Genomic DNA, 12463 nt, shown 5'->3' with positions numbered 1-12463 from the left:
TGGCATCATCGTTCACATCTCACAAAGTTTTATTTACTCCACCGCCCCTCTATGTATCCCTTTAATCCTTGCAAGAAACATCTTCCTACTGGAAGAGGAAGCTTCCTAAGAGGGAAACTAGATTTATTCAATACAACATGAACATTTTCATATCTATTATCTCACTTTAAACCTCCCAATAATCTTATGAGGTAGTAAGGAATAACCCCCACTAGATGGATATGGAGACCAGGGCTCAGGGAGTTTAAATGATTTATTTAGTCACACAGCTGCTCATGTAGCAGACAAGCAAGCAAATCCAGTTTCAGTTCACTCTTAAGGCACGATGATGTGGATTACCAAAAAAATTATCTTCCCAAATCCCTGTGATATGTATAGACAGACATACAATAGTTATTTTCAACTCTGCCCTGCATTACTTTTTAAATAGGGAAAATTATATATATACGTATGTTATGTATGTGTGTGTGTTTGTGAGGGAGAGAGGAAGAGAGGAAGAGGTTCCCTACCATTTCACAGGTGTTCTTTTCTGGCTTAAATGTTTGGTTATCTTGTGAGCCTCCTCCTTGTGCCCCCAGCCCCATGATACATGAATGTTAATTAGAGATCTCTTCTCTATAGTTTGTGAGATGTGACTGACACCAAGTTTGGAAAAAGACCCCATTTGCAGGCTTCTACTCTGTCCTCAGCCAGTTAACAGCGCATCAGAAGCCATGGGCATGATCAAGTGTTTATTTCTGTGGAGCATCTTCCTATGTCACGCAAATAAGTTAACTATACTAAGATTGGAGGACCAGTTCTATGAATACCTTGATTATTCCTGGCCTGATATCCAAAATCTTAAAATTGAAGATAATGATACATATAAAAATATTAAGATATGCTATTTAGAATATTTAAATGCTATATATTTTATGTTAAAGGTGTGAGTAAACTTCTTCAGTAAGATACTCTATGTTAAAAGAAGTATTGAATTAGAATTTGTATATTATTGAAAGGGAACTTCCAAAAGGTGGCCTGTAGAGTAGGCGGTCAACATGGAAGAAGAAATTCTGGTCTCCAAGTTTATTTCAAGGCTTCTTTGCTGTTGGCTGCTATTTTGGAAGTTTTTGCTTTTGCCTTTACATTATTATTTCAGACATAGGCTTTCTAAATGAACCCTTTTTTGTCAATTAGTGTTAGAAAACAAGATCATCACAAAACTCTCAAAAAGTCTGTCAAAGTTATACTCGTTAACTACCATTTTAAGATCAGAAACAGAACTGGATGTGAAGGGAGGCCAAGTCAAACAGGCTGCTTTACTTGGGAGCTTTACTTGGTCATTTCCAAGCTCTCTCTCTTCCTTCCCAGGACCATCTTCCTTTCAGAGCCTGCCGTACTGAGTGGCCAGGATGCCAAGCTCCTCCGCAAAACAGCAGTTCACCCAGCCCGGCCCTCCAGGGCTGTGGTGAGAGGGAGTTCTCTACTGTGAAAAGTCATCTCATCTTCCTGGCAGAAGGTGTCAGTGGCTTAGAGCTCACTGGGGGGTAGGAACACTGGAACCCACAGGGTGATTCTCAAACGGGCTCTTTTCATTCTCTGGCAAGGAGATTTATTGCAGCATTAGAAATAATCTGGAAGTCTGTGAGGGAAGAATGGTCGAATAAACTATATATATTATATTATGGAACATTATACAGCTACTATAAAGAATGTCCTAAATCCAGTTAGATCTGGGGCGCCTGGGTGGCTCAGTTGGCTAAGCGGCTGCCTGTGGCTCAGGTCATGATCCCAGGGTCCTGGGATAGAGCCCCGCATCGGGCTCCCTGCTGAGCGGGAAGCCTGCTTCTCCCTCTCCCTCTGCCTGCCACTCTGCCTACTTGTGCTGTCTCTCTATCTCTCTGTCAAATAAATAAATAAAATCTTTAAAAAAAAAATCCAGTTAGATCTACCTACAGAAATGTGTCCATGACACATTGTAAAATAAAGCAAATTTTAAAAGTAATACACTGTGGGGGAGGGGAAGTAATGAATATAATAATGAAGATAATATAATATAATTCTTGTAAGAAGAATAAAAAATGCTAGCTGAAAATATAAGAGAGAACAAGGAGAATATTAACCATTTGGTGGTACTTCCTTATGTATGTTAACTTGTAATAATGAGCATGTATTATCATTGTAATTTAAAAGTACTGAAAGACACGGGGCACCTGGGTGGCTCAGTTGGTTAAGCGACTGCCTTGGGCTCAGGTCATGATCCTGGAGTCCCGGGATCGAGTCCCATATCGGGCTCCCTCTGACCCTCCCCCCTCTCATGCTCTCTCTCTCTATCTCATTCTCTCTCTCAGATAAATAAATAAAATCTTTAAAAAAAAAAAAAGTACTGAAAGACATTCACCTGGCAAAACTAAGAATACACAGATATTCTAGCACAGAGTGTCTCTAAAAGTCACACTTTGACAATTTAGCCAAAAATAGCGTATCTTTAAGTGTAAGCTTCTCCCTGTCCAAAGAGTCATCTTACATGCCTGTCGTTATTATCTTCTGCAACATTGATTGCATATGTCTGATTTTTTTTTTTTAGAGGGATGATTATATACATAGTAAAAGAAGATCAAAATGGAGCAACCAAGTCTAGCTAAAAGAGTCTCCTTTAAAATAGGGTTGGGAGGCCATGAGGGAAGAGGAATTTATGCACATCCTCAACAGAGAAACTATGAACTTTTTGAACTTTTAAGCCAGCCGCAAGCCCTCAGCCTGGACTTAACTTCCTCCTCACCGTGGCAACTGGATCACCCATGGTCTTCGCTTCTAAAGGAGCCAATTTGGTTTAACAAGCTTCAATCCTTCGTTTGCATACACAACCAATCCCAGTTAACCCAACTTCAATCCCTCTTTCTCACACAGAGGACCTGAAAACTACACTCCTAACCTTCCACCTTTATAACTCTGCCTGCCCCCCCCCCACCCGCCTTTGTCTTCCTTGGAACACAATATGGGTGTCTACCTGAATCTGTGTTTCCCTAACTGCAATTCCAGTTGCCCAAATAAATGTCTATCCGCTTTAATTTTCAGTGAATCCTTTCTTGGTCAACATTATAGAGAGAGAGAACTGCTCTCTTCAAATGCTTTGTGACATTTAAAAAATATATAAACCCACAGAAAGAGGAGGAAATAGTACTAATAAATAAATACAGAAGAGAGATTAACATCCAAGTTCTTTTAATTTTCTGGGCTTAAAAAGCTAGTTAGGTTTATGTTTGCTAACCAAGGCAGCTGACTCACTAGCAACTCTTCCTCTTCTTCTACAGAATTAGGTGGGGAATCTGGGTGAGTTCTGCTTTGTCAACTGCGGGTGATTACAGGAGCTGAAACCATTTGGACGTTTGGGGATTTCACAGATGTCCTCGCATGCCCCCAGCAAGGTGATGTAATTTTCATCTCTTTTGAAAACACACCATTTTCAGGGTGCCTTAACCAAAGCCCGTCCCCCAGTCACATATACACACATGCTGGCATTTGCAGCGATGCAATATCGAAAATGCAACATCAGCACAACTGAAGAGGACAAAGATGTTCAAGCTAAATGGAGACCTGGAGGAAGACATATATATATGTAATATATATGTACTTTACATATGTATGTACACATGTGTATTTATATATAAAATCACTAGTCAGCTCCCAGTGGGCTCAAAAGAGCCTGCTAAGAAAGGAGTGTGTTAGTACGTTTTAAGTATAATCAGAAACAAAAGTTTTTGCAACTTCTTTCTCTCCCAGTGGAGATGGCCCACCCTCTTAGCTCACACTCATTCTTTTCTCAAGTTTCCTTACTTGAAGCCAAGACAGCAAGAAGGTGATTACCTTCTCTCTAATCTCTGGATCCATATCACTCACTTCATCCCCCACAGTGAAACTCATTCTGCATGTAAGACTTGAAATACACTTCTTACCCGCTAAATTAGTTCTCTAGGGGTATGAGTCAGGCTATCTGAAAAAAAAAAAACACTTAAAGTAACAAAGAAGAACATATATTTTGGAAAATTAGTGCTTTTCCTGGTCAAAAGAAAGAGAGGATGAGATAGAGCAAGACATGGACTGGTCTCAGTTGATAAATTCCTCATCTGTCTCTCTCCCGCTTTCAGCACCTTAATACCTTATGCTAGATTTCTTCAGTTCTCTGCCTACAGCTCGTATTTTGCAAGATTTTCTGTTCTGGAGTGCAAAAACTTCTTCCAAACAAGGTGAGAGAACTATAATAATTGCCTCTTAATGTGGACCAACAAAAACAGATGATCATTTATTCATCCAGTCGACATTTATCAAGCTCCTACTAAATTATTAAGTGCCAGGCCCTGTGCTAGGCCCACAAGCTACAAAGAGGAATCCACAGTCTGGTGAGATCAAACACATTTTGATCTTTTCAGTAGCTTTCTTGTCCTCAAATCCTGTTCTTTGGAAATAAAGTGTCCACCTCTAAAAATGGGAATCCTAACACAGCTATTCACCTAAGTACCAAGACCATTTTAGGCTAAACAGAGTTTACATGAAATGTATACCTATATAAAAACTATTTTTTTTAACTTAGAGATCTTCCTTTTTTTTTTTTTTTGGTAATTCCTCCACATATGGAGTTTCTGTGCCTCAAGTACAAGCCAGAGGAAATTCTACCTCTTGTCTGTTGACACACATATTATTTTTCATGCTTAAATTCTTGCCTGATAATGATTTAAACAGACCCTTCAACATATATTGGTAGGCACAAGAAAGCTATTTTTACCACCAGAATTTTTGACAACTTAAACCTAAAAATTCTAAATATAACAAATTGATTTTCCTATAATCTTCCAGATAAAGTAGTGAGCAAATCTGAAAACCTTTCTGGCACAATAACATTCTTATACTAAGATAGGGTCACTTAGAATAACAATATGGACTGATGTGGATAAAGATAAGAACATCGAATTCACTAAGCATGTAATCTCCTTGAGTGTAGGGGTCACATTTAACTGGCCATCCTACTTTTTCTTTTCCTGCTAGAAAAACTTACCCAAAACACGTCCTCCATAAAGGATTGTGGGGAGTTAGTTTGCCACAGGCCAACCCCTACCCCTTGCAGCTTCCCAAAATAGTAAGAGATACAGACCCAGACACCAGTGATGCATTAACGTGACACAGCCAGTTTGTGTTTGTTTGTGTGTTTTCTAAGTTCAGACAGTATTCTTTCTGCCATTATCATGACTCCCCCTGCTCCTCTCCAAAACAGATTTCCCTAATTATTAGTACGTTATTTTAGCAGCACATACGTGTGCGCGTGCATTATGCATGATGGGTGGTATCCAGCACACACAGTGATATTTTCAGTTCTCCTTTAGATGAACGTAATTCTAAATGGTTTTAAGTTGTTGCAGAGTATCCCTCTTATTTTACATCTGACATAGTTTGGGCCTTTTACTTCCTACCTTTTTATTTCTATCTTTCTGAGTGATCAGAATTGAGAGCACTTAGCTTGAATTAGAAGGAACCATTCTCATTTTTTTTGCCCCCACTTTACCTCAAACCCTACCTGTACGCCTTCATTCTCACATATTCCTCACATTTTCCTTTCTACTCAAGGGACTCAAATATCATTGTTTTCTTATTTTATTAAGGTTCTGGAGCCTACTTAAGGAAGTATGTAGATTCAATTCAAAAAGTATTTATTTAACACCGACTGTGTGTAAAGCACTGTGCTATTTACCACAGTAAGTAAAGACTTCTCCTGCCTCAACTGGAGACCTGGAAAGGCTGCATGCCAGGCAGCTCCCCGACATGCACAGAGGAAGGAGTGGTTAGTTCCAAAAGAGAAGATGGGGCAGAGCTGCAGAGGGGGGTCCCAGGGAAAGAGTGAGCAAATTCCAGAGAGAGACTGCTCTCAGATCATTCACTTCTCATCTTTGCCTTTCCAACCATTTTCGGACACAAAGTGTTCTTAGCTTTCAAAAAAGGCACAAAGACTCTCCAAGCTCACAAAAGCCCAAGAACTGAATTTGCACAAAAATGAAATAATTTTGAGGATCCCATGGTTTGCTTGCACCATTTCCATGCCAGAGTGAACACAACCTGTCTGTGCAGGGGGTGTCAATGCAAGTCCTAAGAAGTCAGTTCCTTTTTTTAATGAGACGGTGGTTTTAAAATGTCAAGTGACTTTTGATGACATCAGTAGGAAGGAGAAAAAGGGAAGCTAATCTGACCAACGTGGTCATGGTAGAAATGACTTTGTATCCCTCTAAATAGGACACGGGCTGGCACATAGTTGCCCAATAAATTCAATAAATAAATATTGAATTAATAGCTGATATCTATAAATTATGGGCAGGCAAACATAGCTAGTGAAGGGGCTTTTAATTATTAATATTCTCAATAAAGACTGATGTTCAGTTAATCAAATATTAAAATGAATTTTATGACATTACCAATAAAGTAGGGCAGGATGTAGGCTAGTGGCAAATACAATGCCTTGGAGGCATGGGTAACATCAATTGTCATATGCAGAGCAGAAGTTAATGCAAAAACTCTTATGGAATCACCCTCACCCAAGGATCTGAACAGTTACACTCTTCAGACATCAGGTCTTTGGAAGGGATTCATAAACATTAAACTGTGAACAGACTGCCCTACCTAAAGTCAGTTAACACACAATTCTATCAGCTTTCCCTTGTGCAAATATGAAGTCCTCTAACACTTTAAATAGCCCAGATCCTATAGTTTTAACTCATTCAACTAATTCTCTTTCACCATTTTCATTCTCAACAAGGGGAAAAAATAGAGCCTTTAGCCTCTGGGCTTATTTTCTTTGCCTAAGATTATCATTGAGAGTGATACATCTATGACAAAAAATAGTCCCATAATTACTATTCCAGTATAAAGGTAATCTAAAGCAATAGCTTAAGCTTGGACACTTTAAACTGCCTGCTTTTATTTCAGAAAACTTTTATAACTTATATATGCTCATCTGCCTTCAAAAGGAAAAATGCAGTGATACAAAAGAACTATTTTTACTAACATACACAAATTTATATATATAAATGTGTACCATATTCATCAAAGCCATTACTTTAGGAAGCTACATTTGTATTCCACCTCTCAAAATATTTTTGTGATTTCATCAGTGCAACCCACTTTATACTCCTATATAATATAATGGAAGAATAATGCTACATGTAAAATATAATGTTACATTTTATAGTGAACAGTTTTTAATTAAAAACTATCCCAATTGATCACCCATTTCTTTGTACTGAAATGACTTCAGGTTTTCTTCAAAGCTTCCTTAAGTAATTTAGATTTGCATATATTCAGAAGAATTCTATTTCAATATTTCAGAGCAGAGCTTTGAGCAAAGACAGCATTACTGAACTACCTTAATACATCCTTGGAATGACTGCCCTTAAATTAGTCCTCATATTTATTAAGCAGTCCAAATGGAGCAATGGAAAGTTTGGTCACCTAAAAGTGAGCATGTAGCAGAATCTTGCATTGCCTTCTAATAAACTAGCAACTTTCTTTCCTTTTTTTTTTAAATTTTATTTATTTATTTGACAGAGAGAGACACAGTGAGAGAGGGTACACAAGCAGGGGGAGTGAGAGAGGGAGAAGCAGGCTTCCCGCTGAGCAGGGAGCCCGACGCGGGGCTCGGGGCTCGATCCCAGGACCCTGGGATCATGACCTGAGCTGAAGGCAGACGCTTAACAACTGAACCACCCAGGTGCCCCTAAACTTGCAACTTTCAACAAGACATTTAACTTCTCTAAGTTTCCACATTTATCAAAAGTAGAATTAATATTATCTATTTACTACCTTGGAACCCAACAAACTAATGGATATAAATGTGCTTGGTTAATGACCACACAAATGAAATTTGTTTAGAAATCAATCATATTAATTTATAGGCACTATAATAGATTATCATTATAAACATTGATTATCCTGTTAAAGAAGGCTTTTCCTTTGGCTCTAGAGACAGCCTCTGACATTGTAAGTTACAAAGACAAGAAAAGAGTAACACAGAGATATTTCCAGAAATTTGGTGTTTAGGAGGAAAACAAGAACATAAAAAATTTACATTCTGCACCCCAAAACCCCTCCAAGTTGGCTACCTTTCTGCAACATCTCTTCCAGATAAGCCACCTGTCATAGAAGACCGCATCTCCCTTACACCATTCATCATGGTTTCTCCCTAAGGGTAAACCATTTGTATACTTTCAGCAACAAACCATGTTTGAGTGTTTCATTACTAGCTAAAATGGGATTGGAATTCTCTATTTCTTCATGAAACCTGAAAAACAATTCTTAATCTGAGTAATAGCATAACGACATTATATGGTGAGGAAAGAAGGATCACAAAATTCGTGAGAGAATTCTGCCTCCTCAGTAAGGCTCCTCACCCTGTTTAAAACAATGTCTTCTCCCGGTCGCTCCTAACCTCCCTTAACTTGCTCTACTCTCCCTTAGCACTTAGTAGCTATAAGACATATTATAACTTACTATGATTGCACTGCTGTTTACTATCTCCCTCTACTACAATGTAAGCTCCACAAAGGCATAGGTTTTTGTAGGCACAGGTTTTTATAGGTTTTTCACTGATGTATCCATAGCACTAAGTCATGCCTGGCACTCACTCAGTAGGTACTCTGATAGAGTTTGTTTACTGAATGAAACAATTATCCTTCCACATCTCTCTTTCAAAATGAATTCTTTTCTTTTTGCATATGAAAATAATACATGCTCATTGTTGGAAAAAAAATGACAATTCTTCTGGAAGAAAAAAAAGGAAATTTCCTTTTACCCATTATCCAGTGATAGTACTATTATAATTCTGGTGCATATCCTACCAGAATTTTTTCAGTGTTCACATACACAGATGCACACAAACATCTTACATGTCTGTATTTTGAAGTTAGATTATATTTATATAATATCATTTTGTCATATCTTTTATAAATCATTTGATCATATCTTTTAAAATATAATTGTTTTCAGGCCAACACAATTCTGAATTTTTAATGAAAGTTTGAAAAAAGAAAATTTTCTAGCAAGCCAACATTTCAGGGCTTATACCAACTATGTAAAATAGACAGAGCCAAAAGCTTAAACATGAAAAACATGACTGAGGACTGAAATCATTCACAAACCTTTCCTTAATTAAATTGAATAAAGTTGATTTATAGGTAAGATGCTTTTAAAAATGTACACAACTTTAAAAGTTCCAGTAATGTCTTTTTCTCCTATTTCATCAAAGTAAAAAAAATTCTTCGGGATGTCTTTTAGTCTCTTTTTGAATAGATTTAATTTTCATTTTTTTTTTCTTCCAACTGAGAAAAATGAGGAAATGATTGAGGCTTTTCAAGCTCTGATTTGTTTCCTAAGTTCTCTTCAGTATTTTATTTTTCTTTGCAGAAGAAGAAATCATTTTAGTGTTTCATTAAGCAAAAAATTCAATCAAAATCACAGTAGCAAAAATTTTAAAGTTGTTTTAAGGATTTTCTGGGTCATATAGGCAAAAAAAAAAAAAAAATTCCCAACCAAATAGCAAGTAACTTCAGAAAGAAAAGTCCTACCATTGAAATATTTTTGTTCTTCAAATTATGTGTATTTATGTTTGTCTACAATTAAGTTAATAGAAATGAAATTATTTATATGGATGCATCTAACTTTTTACAAAAGCCTTTTGTAAAAATAATACAGTCTGTTACTATGTTTCTTTAGTATTATATAAGTTCATTAGAAAAAAATGAATCTTCATGAAAAATGGTATCTAAAATATATTCAACAGGCATAATAAAAAAACTCAAAGCCAGTATATATAATAATTTTCAAAACAGATGCTCAGAAAAGCATGATAAGGGAAATATCCAAAATTTTAACAGTAGTTCTTTTGAGTGGTGTTATTATACATGATTTCTATTGTCAGAACTTTGTGCTTTCTAAATTATCTATGATGAAGATTTTCATTATGTGAAGAAAGGTGTAAACATGGGTTGAACACATACCATTTTAAATCACTTTAGTGAAATTCAGTCCATGTGATTCTGTACTGTAGGGTGGTCATTACTATCTTCATTTTAAAGGTGAGAAAACTGAGGATCATAAAAATGAAATGATTTGGCTAAGCAATGGAGCTAGCGAATGGCAGAAGCAAGCCCAGAAACCATTTCATCTGACACCTCATACATTGCTCCTTCTATTACATCTCACCAAATATTTGTTGAACAGAGACTCAGCCTTCATTCAGCCAACTGTTATTGAGCATCCTCATTCAGGACAAGATTCTAGAGAAATAAGACCAAACACTGTAATTACCAGAGTGGGGACACACACAAAAAAGTATAATGCATGGTCTTTACTCTGAAAAAGTATGTGACCTAATTGTATAGACGAAATACATGCACATTAAAGGGAATGTAAAAACAGAAGTCAACATATGATATATCCATGTAAGTGGTATAAATGAAAAATGCTATAGAAGTGTAAAAGGGAAATGGCTATTGAATTTTGGGGTGATTAAAAGAGACTTCATAGATGCTATAGAACACACATTGGGCCCTAATATTTGGGAGGGATTCATACAGATAAAAAAGACATGAAAAGGCTTACCAAGCCAGGGAAATAATTCAAGCTAACACATGAAGTGAGTGTAAAAGGCAACTTCCAAGTAAAGGAAAAGGAAACATCTAGCTCTCATGGAATGTTAAGCCACGTAGAGTTGGAAAAATAAGTTGGATCATAGTCTTCATTGTAACCCAAATTGCAAAGAAAATGAATGCCATTAAAAGGAGATTGTGGGTGCACCTGGTGCTAAGTAGGTTAAGTATCCCCCACTCTTGACTTTAGCTCAGGTTTTGATCTCAAGGTCATGAGTTCAAACCCGGTGTTAGGCTCCACACTCAGCAGAGAGTCTGCTTCTCTCTCTCTCCCTCTCCCTCTCCTTCCGCCCCCCCCACCCCTCCTCATGCACACAAGGTCTCTCTCTCCCTCAAATAAATAAATAAATCTTAAAAAAAAAAAAAAAAAAAGGAGATTGCGTTCCTCACTCTGAGCACTGGGGAACCATGAACACTTCTAAGTCACATAATAAAAGTGTGCATAAGATGCATTGTCTGCAAATGGAGACTGATGTGAAGGAGTATTGTTAAAAGGCCATTAAAAATGGAAGTTCTGTAAGCAAATCCACCGTAACAGTGATATGCCGATCACAGAATTTATATGTAAATGCAACACATATCCAAGAATAACTTCTTATTTAAAAAGGAAGGAAAAAGGTAGAAGGATTTACAATGAGAACTCATTATAAAGTTTAAGGACTTAGATCATCAGATATAAAGATTGATTACAAAGTTTTAGGTATTAAGATAGTGTGGCATTCCTCAAGGATAGACAGAATAATAGAATAAAATAGAGATTCCAGAAATAGACACATATACATATGGTCTTTGATTTGTGAAAAGGGCAAAGCTGGTGATGTGGTCACTGAAGTATTGCTGGTGATCTTGGAGGATCCATAGAGAGGAAACACCAGAAAACTAGGTATTGACATTGATGGGAAGATTGTTGATGATGGAAAAAACAGATGGGGCTTATAATAATTTGTGACAAAGTTCTAAGATTATTAAATTAGTGACTTCAAGTTATGGTTTCTTCCCTTGAATTTTGTATTTAAATATTGTCATACAGATAAATTGAAAGAACAGTATGTAACCTCCATTTGATTTCAACAATTGGTAACAGCTATATTTACTCTCTGTAAACATACAATTTTTGTCAGTCATTTGAAAGGAAGCTTCTGATACCATAACACTTCACATCAAATAGTTCAGCATGTATTTAAGAACTATATTCCTCTTTATATCCATAATACTAATTTTTTTTTTTGCACATTGCAATTCTGAGATAATTCCCCCTTTCCCTTAAAATACAGCTTTTAGAAATTCCTTTGGGAAATTAGTGGATTTTTATGTCTGAAAAGATCTCTTTTATCCTCATCTTGGTACACTATTCTAGGTTGAAGTCACCTTCTACAAGCACTTCACAATACTAACCTACTTTATTCCATTTTTGCTGTTAAGAAGTTTGTTGAATATAATAATTTTATGTGGTAACTTGGCTGAACCATAGGGTGCTCAGTATTTGTTTAAACAATATTCTGGGTGTGTCTGTGAGGGTGTTTCTGGAATTAACATTTGGATCAATGGACTGAGTAAAGAAGATTGCCTTCTCCGATCCACTGAAGTCCTCAATATAATAAAAGACTAAGGAAGGAAGAATTTGCCCTCTCTGCCTGACTGTCTCACAGTTGGGGCACCAGTCTCTCCTCTGCCTTCAGATTCAGACTGGGACTGAAACTCAAACCATCACTCTTCTGCTTCTCAGGCCCTCAGAGTTGGAAGGGAACTATATCATTGTCTCTCCTGGGTCTCCTGTTTGCTGACTACAGATCTTGGAA

The 12463-nt window shown here is 37.0% G+C and overlaps 1 protein-coding gene across 2 annotated transcripts in view; it reads right to left on the bottom strand.

Moving 5' to 3' along the window:
• The window catches only part of PKIB (cAMP-dependent protein kinase inhibitor beta), a 102860-nt gene that overhangs the window by 8181 nt on the left and 82216 nt on the right, over nt 1–12463 (bottom strand). The window lies entirely within an intron of this gene.

The sequence above is a fragment of the Mirounga angustirostris genome, unplaced genomic scaffold (genome assembly GCF_029215605.1).
Source record: "Mirounga angustirostris isolate CCGP_5_RB_7025 unplaced genomic scaffold, mMirAng1.0.hap1 SCAF_8, whole genome shotgun sequence".
Lineage (NCBI taxonomy): Eukaryota > Metazoa > Chordata > Mammalia > Carnivora > Phocidae > Mirounga > Mirounga angustirostris.
Note: the sequence above shows the minus strand (reverse complement) of the source record. Positions and strands in the feature narration are given on the sequence as shown.